This window comes from Octopus bimaculoides, chromosome 6 (assembly GCF_046866305.1).
Source record: "Octopus bimaculoides isolate indiv1 chromosome 6, ASM4686630v1, whole genome shotgun sequence".
Lineage (NCBI taxonomy): Eukaryota > Metazoa > Mollusca > Cephalopoda > Octopoda > Octopodidae > Octopus > Octopus bimaculoides.
In genome coordinates this window covers 50,493,241-50,518,728 of record NC_142933.1, presented here as the reverse complement: position 1 = coordinate 50,518,728, position 25,488 = coordinate 50,493,241, and the positions used below count along the sequence as shown (strand labels likewise).

At 34.8% G+C, this 25,488-nt stretch overlaps 1 protein-coding gene across 7 annotated transcripts in view; it reads right to left on the bottom strand.

The window, feature by feature from the left end:
- Positions 1–25,488, bottom strand: part of LOC106881081 (pleckstrin homology domain-containing family F member 2) — a 222,872-nt gene that overhangs the window by 47,893 nt on the left and 149,491 nt on the right. The window contains exon 1 of one of the 7 annotated variants that reach the window (XR_016242260.1): positions 6,176–17,352. The exons of the other annotated variants lie outside the window; for them this stretch is intronic. The gene's annotated coding sequence lies outside the window, so the exon portion shown is untranslated. Of the gene's footprint in view, positions 1–6,175; positions 17,353–25,488 lie in introns of those variants that run through there. 7 annotated transcript variants of the gene reach the window in all.

Below are 25,488 nucleotides of genomic sequence, written 5' to 3'. Positions count from 1 at the left end.
AAAGAAAAACAAAATGATAAAGAAAAAAGAAAAGATCTTTAATCTGAGCCAATTTTACAGAAGACACATTTAAACAGAAATACAATATGTTCATCTTTTCTATATTTACATTTAGTATTTTCCAAACGAGAAAAAAAGAGATTAATCATCTTTTATATGTAGCACTGATTGCCAATATACACAACTGGGATGAGCAATAGAGTACGACTTGATTGCCAATATATAAAATTCTGATAAGCAATAGAATAAGACTGATAGCCTATATATATATATATATATATATATATATATATATATATATACACACACACATACATATATATATATATATACACACACACACATTTCTGTGTATTTGGTGGTTGAAGAAATAGATGGTATAGACAAATATTTCAATTTGGGAGGTGGGGTACTTATTTAGTTTCTATTTTTATGCGACCTGTAATAGAATCCGAAGACACTGAGAGCAACAAGATCATTGAAAATGTTTTCCCATTTATCAATGACATATTTTTACTTCATAGACATGGGCACAGGCATCACTGTGTGGTAAGAAGCTTGCATCCCAACCACATGGTTTCAGGTTCAGACCCACAGCATGGTACCTTGAGCAGGTGCCTCCTACCATAGCCTCAGGTCAACCAAAGCCTTGTGAATGGATTTGGTAGAAAGAGACTGAAAGAAGTCCGCAATATATGTATATATGTATTTGTGTGTGAGTGTATCTCTGTGTCTGTATTTGTTCCACCACTACCACTGGACAACTGGTGTTGGTGTACATATGTCCCTGTAATTTAGTGGTTCAGCCAAAGAGACTGATATAATAAGTACCAAGCTTAAAAAGACAAAATACTGGGGTTGATTCATTTGACTAAAAACTTCTTCGAGGCAGGGCCTCAGCATGGCTGCAGTCTAATGACTGAAACAAGTAAAAGATAAAAATTTGTGAGTATGTGTGCACAAACACACACACGCATAATAAATGTGCAAACATAGTTGTATGGCTAAAGGCTTACTATACAACTACAGTTCCTGGTTCAATCCCACTCTGCAGCACCTCGGGTGAGTGCTTATCATAACCTTAGAATTGCATTTGGTAGACGGATTCTGTTCAGATACTTGTTGTGTACGTGTATATGAGAGAGGGAGGGAGGGAGGTAGTGTGTGATTGCATATGTTTATGTTTGCACTGATTAAAAACAAAACACTGCACTAACTCCACTCATTTCTTTTCCTCCAAGTCCAAGAGGACATCAAACAATGCATTGTACAAACCAGAGTTGCAGAATAAATATTTAGATCTATAGATAAAAGTATCAATGGCAAAACAATAGAATGTGTATAGATTTCACAAGGCTTTTGTTGAAGAAGTTCCTTACCCAGGAACACAGACTTCAATGACTAGAATCTAAAGAAAGAATACTGTATTATTATTATAGTGTACCACCAGGGTTAGCTTTGTGTTTTATATACCTTTGTTCATAAAATAAATATACTGGAAGGCATTACAATTGGATAAGTAGAAGAATAATACAAATGATACACTGCTGTCACTAAATGTCTGACAATATAATGTTCATTCAACTCTTATGAATACAGATTCTGAGTTTTTATTTTTTAATCTATAATGGTGGCAGTTGGTGAAGAAATAAATCCCAGTAATATACTGTGAGTCAATTTAGTTAACTATATCTCTCCTACAAAAACTGGCTTCAAATCAATGTCAGAAATGATTTTTAATAAAAGTCTTGACATTATATTTCCAGGTACTCACTGTAGTCTACAGAAACTTTCTTCTATTCTATTGATGTATTTTCTTAACCTTCCTGAATGGTATTCTCATTCTCTACCTGCACTGCCAATATTTGATTATTTAAAATGTAAATCTTCTGTCAAATAGCTAGCAATATAGCTATAAATCTTGCATGTACACATGCTGCATATCTGTTTGTTGTTTCCTTATATATACACACACACGCACACACGAAACTGGCAACATTTTCTTGCTTTTCCAGTTTATCAAGGACATAGAGCAAATATCATTTCAGTTACAAATCATACTTCCAAGATTTTAAAGTTTAAGGTCTTTACTGTAATGAAAGTCATTTATCTCTTCACATTTGCTCCAATTTAAATAATAAAATAAGAACAATACAGCAGTAATCCCTCAACTATAGCAGGTATTACATTCCACCCCCACCCCTGCAATAGGAGAAAATCTGCGAAGTAGAAACAATACTGTATTTTTTTTTTTTTTAGTATTTTTATAATTTTTATAAATTTTGTATGTGTATTTGGTGTGCAAGATTCTTGATGTGAATACGTGTGTTGAAAGAAATACTATTAAACCTTGGGAGAGGCATTATGCCAGTAATAAACACACGCACTGGTTCGGTCCTTTATTTATTTATAAACAGTTTTTATTTTTTTATTTATTTTTTTTTTTTGTTAAATCATTTCATTGCACTCTTGCAATCTCTTCAGTAACCCGTTTCTCCACTTGAATTTATTTTAAAAATAAATGGAAGTGGAGAGAAGGGTTACTGAAGAGATTGCAAGAGTGCAATGAAATAATTTAACAAAAAAAAACAAAAAAAAAACTAAATACTGTTTATAAATAAATAAAGGACCGAACCAGTGCATGTGTTTATTACTGGCATAATGCCTCTCCCAAGGTTTAATAGTAGTTGTACAAATTTATTTTATTATAAATGCAAAATGACACCACACACTCGCCTCCTGAGTTTCGTTTTCCATACAGTATGTGTGATTCTTTATTTACTCGGCTATGGTACACTATATATTTTCTTCTAATATATTTTAATTAATGTGTTATACAGTACAGTACTGTACTGTATGTGTATTAATTTATTAATTTTGGGGCATGAAAACGCTAATTTTATCACAGAAATAATTAAAATCTAAAAAAAACCAACCAACACCATCACCAACTGGCATGTGTGTCACACTTGGATGACAATATAGTAAACACTTCATCTAAATGTGATTTTTGTATCATAAAAAGAAAATTTTCCTCCATCTGACGAATTTCTAATAGCGCATTCCTTACATGTCTATCTAATATGTAAATCATTGTAATTCCTATTAGCAAAAGAAACATGTGTAATGGGGAATAAATAATACCAAAACATTTCCACTTCCCTGTTTTGTTATACAATAACTCTGCAAATAATATTTCCATAATTCTCAATTTTAACATGTATTTTGACTGACATATGGCAGCAACTATGGATACATACTGATTACAATAATGGAATAAGTAGATGTGCTTCAAGATGAAACAGTTGGGATTTACCCTAACTGCATAACACATAGACAGATAGATAAGTAGATAGATAGATAGATAGATAGATAAATAGATAGATAGATAGATAGATAGACAGACAGATAGATAGATATGGACAGACAGACAGACAGATAGATATGGACAGACAGACAGATAGATAGATATGGACAGACAGACAGACAGATAGATATGGACAGACAGACAGATAGACAGACAGACAGATAGACAAACAGATAGATAGATAGATAGATAGATAGATAGATAGATAGATAGATAAGTAGACAGATAGATGTCAAGTTACTTGTGAGGTCTCTCATGAATGCTACTCATAGCATGGAAATCTAGTACAACCCTTTGTATGGTCAGGTCATGAGCACTTATACCAGCAGCTCCACCAGGTTAGCCTGGTGAAAAGGGTTGTTAGAAACCCAGGAGGACTAAAAATAAGACCTGTCAAAAGAATGGATGAACCTAGTGTTAATTCAACAACTATCTAGCAACAACATGGACTCTTAAAAATTCCGAGTTGGTATTCAGCATGCTGGAAGACCACAGGAAGTGAGGAGCCTCTCAACATTTATTAAAGCATATCTCTAAAAGAATGTCACTCAGATATAAAACCAGATATGTAGGGAGTGGTATTGGACATTTTGCGAATATTTTTGTTTGAGTTTGAGATCATGGCACTTCCACACTAGCCTGTGATGTATATTAGCACTAGATATTGTTTCAGCTTGTCTCTGGATTATGTCAATAGGGCAGAGAAGGTCTATGAGGTGCTGTACAAGACTTATTGAACTTAAGATTTTGCACACACTGTGTCAGTGATGATCATATATGTGTATGTATATATATATATATATATATATATATTACGTCAAGATCACCAGCATTCTATCTCCCACACACAGCCCCTCGTTCTTCGATCACCGTTTGTTATCTCCCCCTTTTCTTAGCTCTCCTGAAAAAAGAATTTCTAACTTCCGGTCAGCCATTATTAGCCATTATTATGATTGACCGTTGACTGAACACTATTCAATTTTTTTTCTCCGTGTCTCCGTATTCTTTCTGTTGAAGAGCGTAGCTCGAAACGTCAAAGACTTTCCGTATTCCCGAGCGTCATACTAATACATCCTTTTGTTATTTACACCACCTGTCCTTGTCTGTTGTTGTTTTTTCGTACATTCTCGCATATATATATATATATATAGGCAAATCCAAGATAAAAACAACAAAAGTCAAAAGGACATACACAGTGAATATAATAGGTTGATGTTCAGCATAAGATGGAAAAAAGAGTGGGATGTTATGTTTTGAGCATAGCTCATCATCAGACAGAGAAAAAGGTCTGTATACACACACACACACACAACACAAACTTCTTTCAGTTTTTTGTCTACCACAACCACTTACAAGGCTTTGGTCTAGAATAGAAGACAATTGTCCAAGGTGCTGTACAGTAGAACTGAACTCAAGACCACAGGGTTTTAAACAAAGTGTACATAAAGAAATATATACAAATGTTTCTAAAATCCATAAAAGAGTATATTCCAACATAATGACTTTCTTACTATGATTAGTTATTCAAAAGGTTACATGCAACCTTAAGGTTGCAGGTTTCCACCTCTCAAGCTAATCTATAGTTCATATATTGCTTTATTTTTCTAACTTGGATTGAGTAGGTACGGTAGTGCCTATGGGTATTTCAGGTCTCCTTATAGTAATGAAATATTTAAAAAGTATGCTTGGTTGTATGGTAAGAAGCTAGCTGCCCAACCACATGGTTTCAAGTTCAGTCCCATTCTGTGGCATCTTGGGCAAGTGTCTTCTACTATAGCCTCGGGCTGACCAAAACCTTTTGAATAGGTTTGGTAGATGGAAACCGAAAGAAGCCTGTTGTCTGTCTGTCTATCTGTCTATCTGTGTGTGTGTGTGTGTGTGTGTGTGTGTGTGTGTGTGTGCGTGCGTGCATGTGTCTTTGTCCATGAATGCCTTTTGACAACTGATGATGGTTTGTTTACAGCCCTGGAACTTAGCAGTTCAGCAAAAGAGACCAACAGAATAAGTACTGGACTTAAAAATAAGTACTGGGGTTGATTTGTTTGACTAAAAACTCTTCCAGGTGGTGCCCCACCATGGCTGCAGTCTAATGACTAAAACAAGTGACAGATGGAAGATAAATTTATAAACTTTTCTGTTTTTAGAATATTTTACATCCAGAAGTAGAATAATGAATGAAATGATAAATAGGGAGAGCTTCTAACAGTGCAGAAAGTTTTTAAAAACAAATCTTTAAATTTTGGGCACAAAATATAAAGGTTGATTCATTTGACTAAACCCTTCAAGGCAGATCTCCAACATGACCACAGTCAATGACTGAAACAAGTACATCTGTATACTCTTTTACTGGTTTTACTCATTGGAATGCAGTCTTGCTGGGATACTGTATTAATGCTTTAAAGTCTGGTTGTTATTCTATCAAACTTTTTGCCAAACTGCTAGGTTACAGGGAGGTAAACACACTGTCAAGCAGTAGTGAGAGACAAACACATATGATGGGCACTAGCACTGTTTTTCTTTTCCAAATTCATTCACAAGGCGTAGGAGTGGCTGTGTGGTAAGTAGCTTGCTTACCAACTACATGGTTCTGAGTTCAGTCCCACTGCGTGGCAACTTGGGCAAGTGTCTTCTACTATAGCCTTAGGCCGACCAAAGCCTTGTGAGTGGATTTGGTAGACAGAAACTGAAAGAAACCCGTCGTATATATGTATATATGTGTGTGTGTATGTGTGTGTGTATGTGTGTGTATATATTTGTGTGTCTGTCCCCCCAACATCGCTTGACAACCAGAATAAGTACTAGGCTTACAAAGAATAAGTCCTCGGGTCGATTTGCTCGACTAAAGGCGGTGCTCCAGCATGGCTGCAGTCACATGACTGAAACAAGTAAAAGAGTAAAAGAGTAAAGAGTAAGAGTATTGATAAATTCATGGGTAGTAACTATGTATGTTAGAGTAGAAAGGCAAGTTTAGTTATAACTTCACCAATCATTTCAGCCAAAATTGTATCAAATTTAGGCTGGGTTACTTTTTTTTTATTTATACTTTATTTTAGAAATTTTAAATTATTAATCAATGCTTTTGTAGCTCTTAAAGAGTTTTCAGTTCAGACTTTAGAAACAGGCAAACAGCAAATAGTACAGCTACAACCTACAAAGAAATTATTTTATAGCAGTACAAACAACAACTGAAGTTTGTTGTTGATGTTATATATTTTTTAGACAGCTGTGAAGTGAATTAAACAAGGCATGAGAGATGAAGATACAAAAAGTAAAGACCTGTTAAATTTAGCGGCAATAAAGAGCTAATTAAAACAAAATGCAGATACTTTACTGGTAAAATATACTAGCAGGTAGAGAGATCCGTCTCAATGAGAGTAAGAGAGAGAGGGAGGGGGAGAGAGAGAGAGGGAGAGAGAGAAAGTGAGAGAGAGAGAAAGTGAGAGAGAGAGATATGGACAGAGAGAGAGAGATATGGACAGAGAGAGAGAGAGAGATATGGACAGAGAGAGAGAGAGATATGGACAGAGAGAGAGAGAGAGAGAGAGAGATGGACAGAGAAGTTGTGTTTTTCTGGTATCATTACTGTTCATTTCTTAAAAAATAGTATTGATTTTTTTTCTTTTCAACCCATCAAGGCAGCAGCCACTTTCTCATGTGTGTTGAAAGTTTATTATTCTGATATATGCATTCACTGAGAAATTAGTGCAGAAGTGAGAAAATGAAGTATTGTATGCTACCTTTGATTTGCTGTTTCATGGCTCTGAGTTTAAATTACATAGTAAGTTTGGACATTCATTCGTTGAAAGTTGGCTTCCCAGCCACATGGTTTCATGGGTTCAGTTCCACTGCATGGCACCTTTGGCAAGTGTCTTCTGCAATAGCTCCAGGACAACCAAAGCCATGTGAGTAAATTTGATAGACGGAAACTGAAAGAAGCCTGTTGGTGCGCGTGTATGTCGACAACTTAACAACTGGTTTGTTTACATCTCTGTAACTTAGCAGTTCAGCAAAAGGACCCAACAGAAAAAGTACCAGATTTTTAAAATAAGTACTGGGATCAATTTCTTTGACTAAAACCCTTCAAAGTGGTGCTCCAGCATGGTCACAGTCCAATGACAGAAACAACTAAAAGATAAAAGAACATGCATATCAATAATTCTACAAGGAGTAAAATTTAAATGGATGCCAACTAAGAAGGAACCAACTCGATCATTTTCTATTTAACTCTTTAGCATTTACACAAGCCATATCCAGCCAAACTATTCTACATGTTTTTATGTTCAAACTGGCCAGATCTGGCCTCTCCCAGCTATCCTATAATGTCATCAACATCATCATCATCATCATTTAACATCCATTTTCCATGCTGGCATAGATTGGACAGTTTGACAGAAGCTGATCAGGCTTCATGTCTGTTTTGGCATGGTTTCTATGGCTGGATGCCCTTCCTAATGCCAACGTCATTCTAAAAATAAACAATCACATCATCAAAATCTCAAAGCAACAAGATAATGTTTGATTAATTCAAAATAATATGAATTAATGAGTAAGCCTTACATTTGACAGAATACGAAAGGGTTAATACAATGAAATTCCTCTAAGATATGAAATGGCTGAGAAGATAAGGTTCTGAACCACCAACACATCATGAGTTCAAATCCTCTGTAGGAGTTATGTTTCAGGTCAAAGCATTTAATTCTACAGTGCCACAGTTCTGGAAACAGGTAGTAGGTTACTAGGTTATTCTGACAAAGTTACTTCCAATAAATTAGTGTCCTTTCCAGAAGTCATCATCTCTTCCTTACTTAATAGGAAGTGGGGTTTAGCCGTGTAGTCAAAAGTCCACTTCACGAGTACATAGTCTCAAGTTTCATCTCATTGCATAGCACTTTGGAGAAGTGTCATCTACAGTAGTTTCAAACTGATCAATATCCGTTTGAGTAGAATGGCAGGCAGAAACAGTATAAACAGTATATGCGCGCGCGTGCGTGCGTGTGTTTATATCAGTGTAGGGTGAGAACTGGTACATTCAAACAGAAATGCCATGCAGTCTTTAAGTTTGATTAAATTATTTCTTATAATGTCAATATTGATTTTACATTTTGTAGCTTATGGCACCAATAAAATAAGTACCACACAAACTACTTGAGTTGTTATAGTTGACTAAAAACCATTAAAGGTAGTGCGTCAGTAGGACTGCAGTCCAATCAGTAAACTAGTAAAAAAAATATAGGAATCGATGCTATAAAAACACGAATTAAGCTCTTTGAATTTGCAGCACATTTCCATTTTTATGATAAGATGACTGGAGTAAAATATGCTTCATTGAATTTATACAATGCATGTGAGATGACTTTAAACCCTGACCTAGTGTCTCAGCCACTTGTACCACTGTACCTGCAGATCATTGCCACTGCCACCATCATCATCATCATTCTTATATAATGTGCTTGCATAAATCAAACAGAATTTTGTTGAGACAAATTTTCTATGTGAAGATGCCGATGGCCTTCCTGTCACCAACTTTCACCTGTTTCCAGGTAAGGTAATATTTCCCCGTGGCCAGAGGTGTTTTTCACAGAAGACTAGAGATGAACAACATTGCTTGTATGATGATGATGTTCGTTTATAGTAGCCATCATGTGATGTCAAGAATATATGGGAGGTGGAATAGAGGATTGGAGAGTGTGAATGAGTCAGTAAGTAAATTCATGAGAGTGTGAAAAGAGAGAAGTAAATGGATAGAGATGGGGTAGAGGGAAATGCATTAGTCAACACAGGTAGATGGAGGGTGGGAATTGTAGGAGTGGGTGTTAAGAAGATGAGCTGAGGTGGGGAGAGTAACTGCATTGATGAGTTTATGTTTGAATTAAAAAAAAAACAGAAGAGGAATGGTGAAAAGGCTAACAAATACCTACATAAGTTATAGAAGGGCTTATTCAAGAAGTTGTTTCTATGTCAGACTCAGCAGAAAATTCATGTCTATGTATTTGTTTTGCAAGATATCAGATGTGAAATCATGTGTTAAAACAGATATTATTATATTTGGGTATGGTTATATTTTGCCAGACTAAACAGAACAAGAGAAGACACATGGGATAAAGAGTCACTGAAAAGGTCACAGGATGTATGATGAAAGTGCTTAGATGAAGGACACTGAAATAATAATAAAACTGAAGTGAAGACCAAATGCACGTGTCTAATTGGCAAAAATATGACCATCCCCAAATATAATAATATCAGCAGAAAATGTTTTAATTTAAAATAACAATAATAATAATTCTATTTTCTGAATCTATTAACAAATACCTTGCTCGTAGTTTGAGAACCTAGAATTGACTCTGTTAAGTAGATTGGCAGCCACAGATATTGAAAACTTGAAATAGAGTTCATATTTGGAAATGAGAAGAGTTTAATTGTGAAATAGCAAAATCCAGAATTTCAGGAACTTGATCTGTCATTAGGAGTGTAAACAGCTGGTCCTGTTAAGTGATAAGGTATGCAATTATGAGCTTATGTTGAACTCCGAGTTAATGCCCTACAAAGATCAAGGAGTAATTTGGTCAACTAAAAAGAGATGAGTCCTGTTTAATGCTCTGTGCCAACTAATTAAAAATAACAATAACCTCGAGTTTTTAACTGTCACAGAAAGAGTCCTAACTGAAACACCAGGAAGTAATAACGTGTGAAAACACAGTGTAAAATGTTCACAAAGGAAATAAACCAGAATATTATGAATCAATGAGAAAATGTGTGAGCAGTCCTTCAGCTAGAAATAGCAGCCAAATCTCGTTCAACACAAAATCTTACAATCTTTAAAAAAGAAAAAAAAAAAAAAGAATATTTGGTAATGAAGTCCTTGATATACTGTACCTAAAAAAAGGATATGTCATGGCTGGAATGTGGATCATAGGTTTGCTTGATCAGAACTGACCTGAGGTTCCTCCTAAGGATCTCTAGAGTAACATTACTCAACAGGGTGTGTGGTTCGGAGATCTTGGAGTCACTCCAAGTTGAGCTACTATTCTTCTGCATTGAAAGTCACATCTCTGGTACTGTGAACATGTGATTTGAATGTCGCAGGAAAGAATCACAAGCCAGATTCTTCAAGCTGAGCCAACCAGCAGAAGACTTAGGGGTCGACCAAGAATGAGATGGTTGGATGATATCCACAGTCTCAGTGGGTCATGCTTGGGAATCAAACTAGAAAGTCTTAATGACAATTGCTTCTGATAGGACCCTATAAAGGATGTGCTTGAGTTCTACCCCTCCTCCATCCAACCATGACCCTGCCAGGAAAAGTAAGCAGAGAAGATGAATGGATGGGTGGGTGGAATATTACATTTGCTTGGAACAAATAGTACATATTATGTAACAGATATTCAACTAGTAAAGTGATATTGTCAATGGTTTTAAAGTGAGATTAAAGATGAAATATGTAAAAAATTAGATTCTGGCATTATTTTCCTTGCTGGATGCTGTCTTAAAGTAATATTATCAAAGTAGAAAATTTAAAAAAATATAACTTAGAATAAAGCAAATCAAAGTACAATATGAATCCATGAAATATATTCATTATTCAATAAGATACCAACAAAAATAGATCTATTTGCAAACAGAATGTGAGAACACACATCCGTGATGTATCTGCTTCGACTGACACTGTAAATATTAATTATTAGATATGAAGCATATATTATCTCAAATTTGTTAAAAAAATACAAACTGAATGTTTGGACTTCAGAATATAATTCAGTAAATGATTACTGTGTTGATAGATTGGAGCCTGGTGTTGCCATCTGGTTTCACCAGTCCTCAGTCAAATCGTCCAACCCATGCTAGCATGGAAGGCGGACGTTAAACGATGATGATGATGTTAGATGAGCCTAATTTCCATTAATGCTATGAATACCTTACACTATAAGTTCAACTTTATAATACATTAGATATAATGAAAATAAAGACAGAATTGCTACTATAATTAAATGTGAGCAGAACTGCATACTTCACCAACTTTTCCCTAATATCACTTTTTCTTTCTCACTACCTGAAACCATTTGATTTGATATCCATCCTTCATTCTTAATACTGTCCCATCTACCCACATTTTACATTGATCAGCTCCCTGAACCACAAAATTATTTCTCCTTCCCTGTCACCATACATATCTGTCTCCTACCATAAAAAAATGTATGTTTAAGATAAACATTCAGTATAAGTTCACCTAACATCATGTAGTTCTATTATATAGAATATATATATATGTACATGTGTGTATACACACGTGCAACAGAGAATTTATGAGAAATGCTTCTGAAAATATTTGAAATATTTTTCACATTTCTTCATTATTTTTATTTGTTTAAGAATACTAATTTTGAAACCTGACCTTCAAATCTTCGTTGGACTGCTTTGGAATTTTAAATATTTAGTAAGTTTTGTTTTCAATTAAAGAATTTATGTATGTGTGTACACAAGGTAAGTAAATATATGTAATTTTGTGTGTGTGAATGTGTGCAAGAAAGAAGGCCGTGCTAGTATGTATGTGATGTGTATGGATGAGAACAGTTATATGCAGTACTGTTAATTTAATGTGGATGAAGTTTGCAGAAAAGGGAAACCCAGGAAGGCATAAGATGAAATGGTAAATGCTGATCACAGAACTATGAATCTAATAGACGCACGTGCATGTGTGTGTGTGTGTGATGGGGTGCAGAAAAGTTCCTGGCTTTGGGTAAAAGAAAATACAGGAGAATCAGTTAATTGATTTCATTCGACATATTCCCCTCTCAAATTCACATATTTATTGCAGTGGTCCTTCAGTTTTTCTAAACTCTGTAAAAGAACTTGGATTCAGGAGAAAAGAAAGTATCCATAGCCATTTCTAGGTCTCTGGGTTAAAAGAAATACAATATTAACAAAACAGCAAGATATATCTTTAACAACTATCCAGCATAGTCTCTATGATTACATAATACATTTTTAAAGTTTCTACATGCAACACTGGCTTTATAATCCAGTCTCCCCATATAAACCATATCAGCAATATCTCTTTCCTTGAAGATAACTAATTCTGAAACAGAAATTTTAACACTCTTATCTTTTAGAAGAGATTTTTTTTTTCATTTTGCTTTTATCTGTTCTTTTTTTTTTTTATTTGGTATCTTAGCACACAAACACACTAATACAGCATGGTTATGAAAAAATCATTTCATACGCTGTCAGATTCCTAATGTTTAACAAAAAATTATTTAGTCTTGCTGTACATGATGAGTGGTTTTGCATATGCACACACTCACACACAATTATATATGTGTCTGCGCATGTGTATGTGCAGGAGAGAGAAAGAGAGGTAGAAGTGAGAGAGTGGATGATCACTGTTTACATCGAGGTACTCAAATACACTTATGGTAAAGTGTAAATGCACGTGTAAGTAATTATGTTATTAAAATCCATAGTATGCTTTCAGCCAAGTCTCCATGAGGATACTTATGTGATGCTCGGTGGACATGAAGTACTGACACATACACACACACACACACAGAATTTCAGTATTCAATCTTGCTTGAAATCTACTCAATCATTTGTCTTTAATAGAACCAATTCCTATTATCAACAGTATCATGATCTTTTTTTATATTTATTTATTTATCATCATCATTTTTATTATTATTATTATTATTATTGTTCAGTAGTTTTATTTTTATAACGTGCTTTCACTTCACTACCGAGCGCAGCTCTGTGCGCCTTGGGTATGTGCTGTGGTTTGCTGTGGTGCTCTTATGTTTACTGTATTGAAAGTGTTTTGCGTAGAATGTGTGCAGTACCCAGTAGTGCAATTTTCTGTATGTTATATATATTTGTAAGTCCTGGTGTTTTTGTTATGTATTTGTCTGAATATTTTTTTATTATACCTAAGGCACCTACTATGATAGGAATTGTTTCTGTTTTTAGATTCCACATTCGAGTTATCTCTATTTCCAGGTCTTTGTATTTTGAAAGTTTTTCCATTTCTTTTAGAGAAACGTTGTCATCTGCTGGTATTGATACATCAATTAGAAAGCATTTTTTTTCTTCATGATCTTTGACAACTATATCTGGTCTATTTGCCTTAATTTCTCTATCTGTGTGTATTGGCATATCCCAGAGTATGGTTGCTTTCTCGTTTTCTGTGACCTTTTCTGGCGTGTGTTTATACCATCTTTTTTCTGTTGTCATTCCATAGTGTTGGCATAGCTTCCAGTGTATATAGGTCCCAGCTCTGTCGTGTCTGTGAATATATTCCTTCTTAGCCAGGACTGGGCAGCCAGAGATAATATGATTTATTGTTTCTTGTCCATCTCCACATATTCTACAGTTACTTGTTATATTTCTTTTCATTATGTGTTTTTGGTAATTTCTGGTGAGGAGGCTCTGGTCTTGTGCAGCAATTAAAAATCCTTCAGTCTCTGCTTTGAGTCCTGAGCTTCTCAGCCATTGCTGGGATTTTTCTCTGTCTATTTCTTTCGCATTTAGTTTAGCCCAGTATTTACCATGTAGGGGCTTTTCTTGCCATCGTTTTATCATGGTCCGTTGCTGTTCTAGTTTTAGTTTGGATTTCATTTGTTTTATAGCTTTTGTTGTTTCTTCTTCTTCGTATTTGTTAGGTAGATTGATTTCTTGTTTGTATTTGTCAGCTTCCTTAAATACTGAAAACAGTTTTTTGTTTTGCTCGTGTTTTGTGGCTATTTGTATTAGTTTCCCTTGCTTCTGGAGTAGGTATTTTTGCAGTCCTATGGTGGTTATTTTATAATAGTTTTCTAGCTGTATAAGACCCCTGCCACCTTCTGTGCGCTGTATGTATAGCCTTTCTATGTCAGATTTTGGGTGGTGCATCCTATATCCTGTCATTATTTTTCTTGTTTTCCTGTCTATTTTACATAGTTCGTTTAGTGTCCAGTTAAGGATGTTGTAGCTGTAGCTTATAACTGGGACAGCTAAAGTGTTGATACCTATTATCTTGTTTTTAGCATTGAGCTCTGTTTTTAGTATTGATCTAACTCGTCTATAGTACTCTTTCTTTATTTTTTCTTTCATTTGTGTATGTTGTATCCTATCTAGTTCATTGACTCCTAAATACTTATATGGTTGGCTTTTGTCTAGTTCTCTTATTTCATTGGCTTTATCTAGTGTTATATTGCTACTTTTAACTAATTTTCCTCTTTTCAGGATTGCTTTGGCACATTTTTCTAATCCGAATTTCATATCTATTTCCTTGGTAAAGCCGTGTACTGTCTGTAGTAGTGTTTCTAGCTCTTTGTCGTTTTTTGCATATAATTTTAGGTCATCCATATATAGAAGGTGGCTGACTGTTTTTCCGTAGCATTTGTAACCGCATCCAGTTCTATTTAGCAATTCAGTTAAAGGTGTGAGTGCCAGGCAGAACAGGAGTGGAGAGAGCGTGTCTCCCTGGAATATTCCTCTTCTAATGGGGATGGCTTATTATTATTATTATTATTATTATTATTATTATTATCATTATCAGGGTGGTGAGCTGGCAGAATCGTTAGCATGCTGGGCAAGATGCTTCACGGCGTTTCACCTGTCGCAACGTTCTGAGTTCAAATTATGCCAAGGTTAACTGTGCCTTTTATCCTTTCACAGTCAATAAATTAAGTACCAGTGAAACACTGGAGTCGATGTAATCGACTAGTCCCCTCCCCCAAAATTTCAGGCCTTGTGTCTATAGTAGAAAGTATTATTATCATTATTATTTCTCAGTATCATGTTTGTGCATATAAATGGGTAATAACAGAGATTACAAAGTCCCTTATGTAAAGCTTTAGACACCTGGCTTTATGAGTGATTAACTCATCAATGGGTAGAAAATCTGTAAACCCAGTCAATACATTTGTAATCTTAGTGTATACACACACACACTGTCAACATCCTGTTTGGCACTTTAGGACAAATATATCCAGTCAAATTGGTGTGTTCCAAATACTTTATTTATTTATTTTATAAGTCAATCATAATAGCTTTAGAGCCTCAAAAATGAAGCATTGAATCACTGACGACAAAGCTTCTAGTTTGACTATCTACAAAGCAATTTCCTCAAAACAACTATTATGAGATACAGCATGGAATTATTATTATTATTTACATAAAAATGATATACAAATCTATTTTAAGAAACTCAGAAATTTCCCCATTCATAACTTTTCCTATGACATAAGTAATATATATATCACTGAAGTGGCTCTCAGCAGAGAATCAAAACTATGTCATTGAGACAGTTCCTAGAATTATCGGCTCACAGCTTTAAGTGAACAAAATATGGATTTTTCAACCAGATGTTTAAGCTAGTTGTTCTTTTACTATGCAAAAATCTTTACCAGAATGTTCTACAAATCTGTAGCTAGGAATATCACCAAATGTGTCCTACAGAGCTAAGGGTGGTGTGTAAGTGCTGTATTGTTGAAGTGAATATTCAAATATAATGGTAACTCTATTGCTGACTGTGAAGACTACAGCAGAATGTACATAAAATTAATAATCGAAATAAATGATCATAGATGCCACTTTTCTTTTAATAGACACACATTCTATTTCAGTGTGTTTGTAAGTGTACAATAATGCATATGTATGCATATGTGTATGTATATATGTACTCTGGTTATTATTATTTTCTTGTCTACGTTTTGTTTGCAATGTCCTGTACCCAGATATGCTCCTATATATACAGGTAGACGTAGGTATGCACATACCTGTACATATATATGCATATATATGTGATAGTGAATTTTCATCGATGAGTTCTTGAAAATTGGTTATTTTCCCTAAAACTATATATTTTATATATACTTTATCTATAAGGCTCAATTTAATTTTAATTTTTTATAAATTGATTTTAATTGAGTTTTTTACCTGTAATTTTGGATTTTGTCCCTAATATTATTATTATATATATATATATATATATATATATATATATATATATAAACGATGCGTCCTGCCCAACTCTTCGAAATGCTGGTGTTAAAATGGGGGTAGCTGATGAAGGAAAATGTTCTCTATGTGGCTTGTGTGTTTTCTGTACTCTGGTTATTATTATTTTCTTGTCTACGTTTTGTTTGCAATGTCCTGTACCCAGATATGCACCTATATATACAGGTAGACGTAGGTATGCACATACCTGTACGTATATATGCATATACTCATTTATTATTTGTTTTACATGATCGAACGCCTGCGTCATCCCTGTTGTAAGTAGTTTTTTCAACTTTATATTTTCTGACGTGACTATCTCTTTCTCTATCACTTTTTCCCCTTCTCGTTCTTCCTCTGTTACTACTATGTATCTCTCTTTACCCCTCTCGTTCTTCCTTCTGTTACTATTATATCTCTCTCTTTCCCCTCTCATTCTTCCTCCTGTTACTACTATATTTCTCTCTTCCTCTCTTTCTCTCGTTGCTCACCTATTCTTCTACTTCCTCCCCTTGTTTCTCCCTCTACCACTCTCTCTCTTCCTTACCCCTCCCTGGTTACATGCTTCCGGTCACTAATCCTTTTCTTCCTTGGCTATCGCCGAGCAAACATGCGAACTTACTTCGTCCAGTCTTTTTCAGTTTGTGCTTCACAGCGTTCATATACACACAATTTTTCACGTCTGGCCGCATAGCCTTTTCCGTTTGTTTTCCTGTCTTGTTTTCTTTTCCCTTTGTTTTCCTGTCTTGTTTTTTGTCCGCCACAACATTCCTCCATGGCACAGGTTTAATTTGTGTATACAAATTTAATTTGCAGTCCATGGGAAGAGCCATTTTAACGATGCGTCCTGCCCAACTCTTCGAAATGCCGGTGTTAAAATGGGGGTAGCTGATGAAGGAAAATGTTCTCTATGTGGCTTGTGTGTTTTCTGTACTCTGGTTATTATTATTTTCTTGTCTACGTTTTGTTTGCAATGTCCTGTACCCAGATATGCTCCTATATATACAGGTAGACGTAGGTATGCACATAACTGTACATATATATGCATATACTCATTTATTATTTGTTTTATATATATATATATATATATATATATATATATATATATATATATATATATATATATATATATATATATATATATTTAATCTTTAATCTTTTACTTCTTTTAGTCATTAGACTGTGGTGATGCTGGGGCACCACCTGGAAGAATTGAAGTTGAATGAATTAATCCCAATACTTATTCTTTTTTCATTCTTTAAAGATTGGTACTTAATTTATTAGTTTCTTTTATCAAACTGCTAAGTTACAGGAATGTAAACACACCAACACTGGTTGTTAAGAATGCTGGGTGGGGAACAGACAGACACACACATTTATAATAGGTTTCTTTCAATTTCTGTTCACCAAATCCACTCACAAGGTTTTGGTCAACCTGAAACTATAGTGGAAGACACTTGTCAAGGTGCCACAGAGTGGGACTGAACCTGAAACCCTGTAGTTGGGAAGCAAACTTCTTGCCACACAGACATATACACATGTACGTGTATGTAAAATATTGGATGCACTCATGGCTGGAAAGTTAAGGTGCTGGGTTTGATCTTGGGTAAGGGTCTTTACAATAATCTCAGGTCAACCCCAAATCCTGTTGATGACATCAGGTAGACAGGAAATACATGGAAGCTTATCAGTTAGACAGTCCATGTAATTCAAAGGAGCAGACTTATCATATATTGTGACATGCTAATTTACATACCTGCGGAGGGATATATGAAGGTATATATATCTGTGGAATACTCAACCACTTAAATGCTAATTTAATAAGTCAGATGATCAGTTGACTGAACAACCAGTTGCTCATCAGTAAAACCAATGGAAGATTCATCATAAAATAAAACTTAAGGCATGCTTTTTTAGAAAACATTATTTTTAGTCTGGTTTATGAAAAGTAGACACTTTAATTAGACCACAGGTTTTTCTCTGAGGATAGAAAAATAAATTGATCTGACTGGTTTTGTTGTTTATCTAAATCTCAGAGATTGATTTCCACACTTTCAGACCACTAGTATTTAATATTTTAATTCATGAATAAAAAAAAAATTAAAAAATGACAACATTGTCTGAGTCTTCTAAAAGATGTAAATTTCAGGTTGTACCTTTTTATGCCATTACTTGCTTATATCATACTTCAGCAGAATTACATTTCTTCATGTGTTTCAGTCTTTAACCCATTACCTCCCATAATTCTATTAACTGGAATTTTTTTATGAAACTTTGATTTCTAGCATAAAACAGCCTTAGAAACACGCTGGAATGATCAAAATAACATTTCAAAATAACATTTTAAATAGAAATAAGCGAGATATTGGGTGAAAAATTAGCAAACCTCATTTGGATATCAGAGAAATATACCTAATAGATATAGCAAAAAGGTTAGATATGTGTAAATATTGACAGATAATTACGAAACTTGTAATTTTTAAGTGATCTCATATGAGATCACTGGTAGGTAAAGGGTTAATATTACTAAACCTCTATCTATCACTTGGATTATCCATAACTTCTACATTCTTCTTATACCTCAAATTTTTCCTTTAAAATTTTTTTTGTTTTAATTTAATAAGCTATATTAATTAATTTTTTCTTCCAATTCATGGAGACAGGTATTTTTCATATAGATTATTTGATATATAAACATTACCATTAAGTAACTTAGTCCCCCTCCTCTGCCACTGCTATCTTGGAAAAGGCATGAACATCACAATCTGATTATTAATCCTCCATAAAATTTAAGCCCTTGTGCTTTTGCAAAAGATAATGATTTACAAAGCAAGTACCATACAGTTGGAGCTGAAGTCCATGCTACAACCAATTCATTTCATTTTATCATTAATATTTTCTTTACATACTCACATATCTAAACTCACACACCCACACATACATAATGATAAATGATCAAACCCATTGACTTAAGGGGATTAGTATGTCTATATATCTTCCACAAGCATTAGCAATAAAAGTCAGTTTTACATCTGATATGTCATGCTTTATAATGGAACTTATTGGATGTTACAATAAATTAGATGTAGTTGATTGCTACATTTTATACATATGTACAATTAATTAGATCCCTCATTACATCTTACATAAAACAAACATACGTTACATATATGGGCAAATGCTTTACATTGTACTTTCGAATGACAAATTAATCTAAGATCTGAAATGTTCCAGAAACTATTCCAAGATAGCCTGAGAAAACCAACAGCAAATGCCTTCCTTTTTCTTTTAATTCTTATAGTTTAGTTTAGTTTATTTGCTGTTCCCAAACCACTTTCTTTCTGATAATTTCCATTACACATTCTCTACTTATTCTAACAAAAGCCAGTTCATAATCAGCCTCACTTCCTCCAGGATAGTCACATAAAACTTCTTTCTATTAGTAAAGGATGCATCTAAGTGCATTTACAAATGCTACTATATAACAGAATAAAAGATGATGGGCTGACACCGTTTGTAGATTGGCAACAAAATGCCCAGAAGTCAACTTTGCTTTCCAAACTTCCAGAGTTGATAAAAGAAGTACTGGTCAAATACTTCACCAGTATAATCATTTTAACATCCACTTTTCTATGCTTGCATGGCTCAGGTGAATTTGTGAGGCAGATTTTCTGCAGCTGGATGCCCTTTCTGTTGCCAACCTTCACATGATATCAAGACAAGGGTACACACAAACACATACACTTGCAATGTGCACAAACTTGCACATGACAAGCTTCTTTCTATTTTTGTCTACCAAATCCGCTCACAAAATTTTGGTTAGCTGGGGCTAAGTAAAAGACATTTGCCCAAGATGCCATGCAGTGGGACTGAACCCAAAACTAGATGGATGGGAAGCAAGCATCTTAACCACATACCCACACCTGCGCTTACTTGGTTGATTTAATTGATTATACCTTCCCCCAAATCTGTGGCCTCATACCAATGTTATAAATCAATATTTGTCAGAGTAAAGGAATTGGTAGAGTATTTACTTAGTTTTTTTATCCTTCAACATTCTATAAATGAATACTGGTAATATACTGACAGTAGATTTAATTAAAAACATTCCTTCTTTATAAACATGTGACATTGTTCAGATGCAAAAAAAAAAAATAATAGTAGACAGGATAATTAGTCCATTATTTTAATTATTACATATAACGTTGTGCTATGCGTACATTTTTGTATCCTGCTACTATAATTCAAATGATAAGTATTGTTCCTGTTGTGCTTGTAACTTGGCAACATTCTGCATCATTATAGTTTATTTTCCATTTTATAATTTTGTCTGCAAAGGGCAGTGTCCCATCGCTTTTCTGCTGGAGTCATAGCTCCAGTAGAGCACAAAATGGAGAGAAGGCCCAGAGAAGGCTTAACCCTTTGGCATTCACATTATTCTGCCAAAAGTAATGCTTATTTTTTATTCACATCATTTTTAATTAATCATGCATTATCATGTAGCTATGAAACTTTAATGTGGTAACTAAATTTTTAGAATGATATTGTAGGGTTAGTGTGAGAGATCACATCTGGTCATAAAAACATAAAACAAGTAGAATATTTTGGTTGAATATAGTTGGTTTCATTGCTAAATACTGTAGGAAGTGATACACTTTAAAAATGGCAGGAAGGGGAATGTTAGGAGATGTGACAGAATTGAAGTAGAGGTGCAGCTACAATGAAGCAGGTGGAAAACAAGAGAGGAAGGAGAGAGAGAGAGAGAGAGAGAGAGAGAGAGAGAGAGAGAGAGAGAGACAAACAGGCAGACAGACAGACAGAAACTGAGAGAGAAGTCAACAGTGGACAAAGGAATGGATTGAGTGTGGTTGTAAGAGAAAGCTAAATCTTCTACTCTACAGTGAATGATTTTAACTGTGTGTGCTGGTGTTCTTTGAATACATTTGTTGTGATGAATTTGTGTGTGTTCAGAACTATTAAATGAAACTATTAAACTATTTCAATAATCACAATTACAAACAACTGGCTGTATGGTAAGAATTCTGCTTCTCAGCCATATGGTTTTGGGTTCAGACTCACTGAGTGAAACCTTGGGCAAGTGTCTTCTTCTATAGCCTCAGAGTGACTAAAGCCTTGTGAGTGGATTTGGCAGACAGAATATTAAAGAAACCTGTCAATATATATGGCACACGTGTGTATGGAGGGGATGTATGCATGCATGTGTGTTATTCTTTCCATATAATAAGCAAATGCTGCCATCATGCATACACTGTCCATCATATTCAGTCCTTCACAAAAACATGTCTGGTCATGGAGGAATATTACCTTAATTAGAAACAAGTGAGGGTTGGTGACAGGAAGGGCATCTGACTAGAAAATCTACCTCAACAAATGCTGTCCCACCCATGCAACCATGGAAAAGTGTACATTAAAATGGTGATGATGATGAGTAAATAAGGTCATGTTATTAATTACCAGGTGAATGAGTTATATATTTACCCTTATATAACATTGATCTCGATATATACTTCAATTTAAATTATATTAATTGAAGTAAACTGGAAAATAAATTAGAAAGATTAAGTACTAGATAAACAACTAAATCACAAAAACAGAATTTTACAGTAATACCGACTTAAATTAATAACAGCTTTCCAGTTTGCTCACTCAAATTTAATTTCCAAAGGTCATTCTTAGGTTTTGAGAATATTTTATTTCTGTTTTCGATATATTTAGATGTTGCTGTGTGGTATGAAGTTTGCTTTCTAATCGCATGGCAACTTGGGCAAGTGTCTTATGTCATAAACCCAGATTAACCAAAGCCCTGTGGGTGGATTTGGTAGACAGAAACTGATTTAGTAGAAAGAAGCCTGTATGTAAGTATGTATAAATGAATGTATGTATGTATGTATGCACGTGTGTGTGTGTGTGTGTGTGTGTGTGTGTGTGTGTGTGTGTGCGTGCGCGTGCATGTGTGTGTGTGTGTTTATACCCCACCACTACCACCACCACTTGACAACAGGTAATCATTTGCTTGCATCCCTATAACTTAGCAGTTTGGCAAAAAAAAAAGCAGATAGAATAAGTGGTTGTTTTTTTTTTTTTAAAGTCCTGGGGTCGATTAGCTCAACTAAAATCATTTAAGGTGGTGCCCCAGCATGGCCACATTCTAATGACTGAAACAAGTAAAAAGTTGAAAAAACAAAACAAAAAGAAAAGAAAAACAAAACATAATAAGCACCATTTATAACAAGAACACACGCTTATTTCAACATCTGCTTTTGATCAAAGAACATGATGTAATTATTCGTGTAGTTAGCAGAATAATTTGATTCAATAGGTTAGTTGCAAAAATTAATGGAGCACGTGTCAAAATTAGTCCCACACAAAATAATACTTAGGATATGAATAAGCCAAAACATATTGCAACAAAGCACTATAAAGGACATTAATACAGATACACACACACACACACACACAGTTGTGTCCAGATGGACGTACATAAACAAAACCATCTATAAGAATGGTGAAGTGGATTAAAGTGTTGTGCCAAGTGAAGAATAGACAGAAAGGCAAAACGCCAAGGTAATAACTGAATAGAACATTAATTAAAGGTGCCAGACTGAATTAACTAGTTGCTCTACTTGTGCTGATACTGCCACCAAAATAGATGATTGCCTATTTACACTTGCTATTTTCCATTGATTGTCCAATGGCTTTTCAAGCTGAACTACAACTAAAGTTTCGGTGGGACTCTGATATTTTTGGTTACTTTATTTTTACTGCCAACACACTAACTTATTTTGATACTGAGGAAAAAAAAAAGAAGACTTATTTAGTTAACAAAATACCATTCTAGGAGACTTATTGTTTAGCTCAGTTAACAAAAAAAAAAAAAAAAAGTGGGGTTGGACATAAAACTATAAGACTCCGAAGTTAGTAGATATTAAGTTTTTAGTTTAGCCCGTCTTCTACCTGGTCTCCAAAGACAAAGCCATTTTGCCAAGTATCTCATTCTGCCATCAGCACTTTTAGTTTGTGGATAGAATCCAATCTTGTGTCCTCTTACTGGCTGTCAATAAATGTCAAGGCAATGTCTCCCATGCTTGTCAGTACCATGCTGTAGGTCCCAGAATATAAGTTTTGATGCTTCTTCTTCTTGATGTTGCCTGCAATGACCTGATAAGTGGAGACATTGTTCTCTGATCTTGTTGGTCACTTTTGGAAGGCTTCCATAGAGTTGCTCAGTGATCATGTGCTATTGCCATTTTGCATCCAGGAGCATTCAACATATCTAATGATATATTCTATGTATATATTTATTTATATATTTGTCTAATATCACAATTTGTGAGCAATGCCATCACCAGTTACAGATTTCTGACAGACCAATTACTGATTCACTGCAGTTCAGATGTGCATAAGAAGGAAGAAATTGTAATTGATGCAAAGAACTATGACAACAAAGAGCACTGTTTTTCACCAATGTTTGCAGCTTTTGCTGATATACATCAGCTAAAAAAGACACATACAGCTGACATAAATGTTGGTTGGTTGGTCAGTTGATTTCTTGTTATGCTTAACATCAAATAGAGGGATGGGGAAAAGTTAACATAAGAGGTGCAGGGATGAGTAAAAGCATACTATGCACAGTGAAAAAGAAAGAATCAGAGACAGAAGAGGAGAGGGAGAGTAAGCACATGTGTGCTGGCTGTGTGTGTGTGTGTGTGTGTGTACATACACTACTGACATACGGAGAGGTACAGAGCTAATGGTCAAAAAAACTTTTGGCAGGAAAGTCTACATGAATTAAATGAAACTAGTCCATAGAAAACAATACAGACACCAAATTATTTAATTCTTGAAAATGAGATTGTGAAGGTTTGGAAAAGTTGAATAAGAATTGAGGAATTTTATTGCTTCAAACCAACTCTAAAATTAAACTAAAATACACATACATACACACACATGTATACACATACACACACAGTATCATCATCATTTAGTGTCTTCTTTCCATGCTGGCATGGGTCAGATGCTTTGACTGGAACTGGTAAGCTGGAGAGCTGCACCAAGTTCCAGTCTGATTTGGCATGGTTTCTACAGCTTTCATATAATATTTGTCAACCGAATTCTATAAAAAAAAAACCCACTTGCCCAAAGTGCTGAACAATGGAATGAAACTCTGAACTCTGTGGATTGAAAGCAAAATCCAAAAGTAATGTGTATTTTATTACTTCCAATGAGCTTAGAAATGTTACATACTAGCATTGCTATAACTAATTAACAGTGTAAAAATTGAAATAATTCCTAAAACATGCAGGATTAACCTCTTCAATGGAATAGTAATAATTTATGGCATTAATTTCAAGTTCCACACCTGGTTTATCCCTAAGTCACCATCAGTATCTCACATATTTCCTAGTCACCTTTATAAAGGTTTCTTAAAGATGCTAATAAATAAAACTAACATACATGAGATATCAAATAAGTTGATGATTTAAGAGAAAGTGAGAGAGATAGGGAGGAATATAACCTTGAATGTAGGTATGTCTACTTGCTATAAAGTTTTTCAGGTTGTATGTTTGTGGTGTGTGAGAGTATGTTTTGTTTTTCTTTCTTTCTTTTACTTGTTTCAGTCATTTGACTGCGGCCATGCTGGGGCACCGCCTTTAGTCGAGCAACTCGACCCCAGGACTTATTCTTTGTAAGCCTAGTACTTATTCTATCGGTCTCTTTTTGCTGAACCGCCAAGCTACGGGGACGCAAACACACCAGCATCGGTCGTCAAGCGAAGCTGGGGGGACAAACACAGACACACAAACATATACACACACATACATACATACATACATATATATATATATATATATATATATATATATATATATATACACACACACACATATATACGACGGGCTTCTTTCAGTTTCCGTCTACCAAATCCACTCACAAGGCTTTGGTTGGCCCGAGGCTATAGTAGAAGACACTTGCCCAAGGTGCCACACAGTGGGACTGAACCCAGAACCATGTGGTTGGTAAGCAAGCTACCTACCACACAGCCACTCCTGTGTATGTTAGCTTGTAAATGTTTGGATGTAATAGCTTGTGTTTATGAACAAGGCTATATTCATGATTATGTACATACATGAATA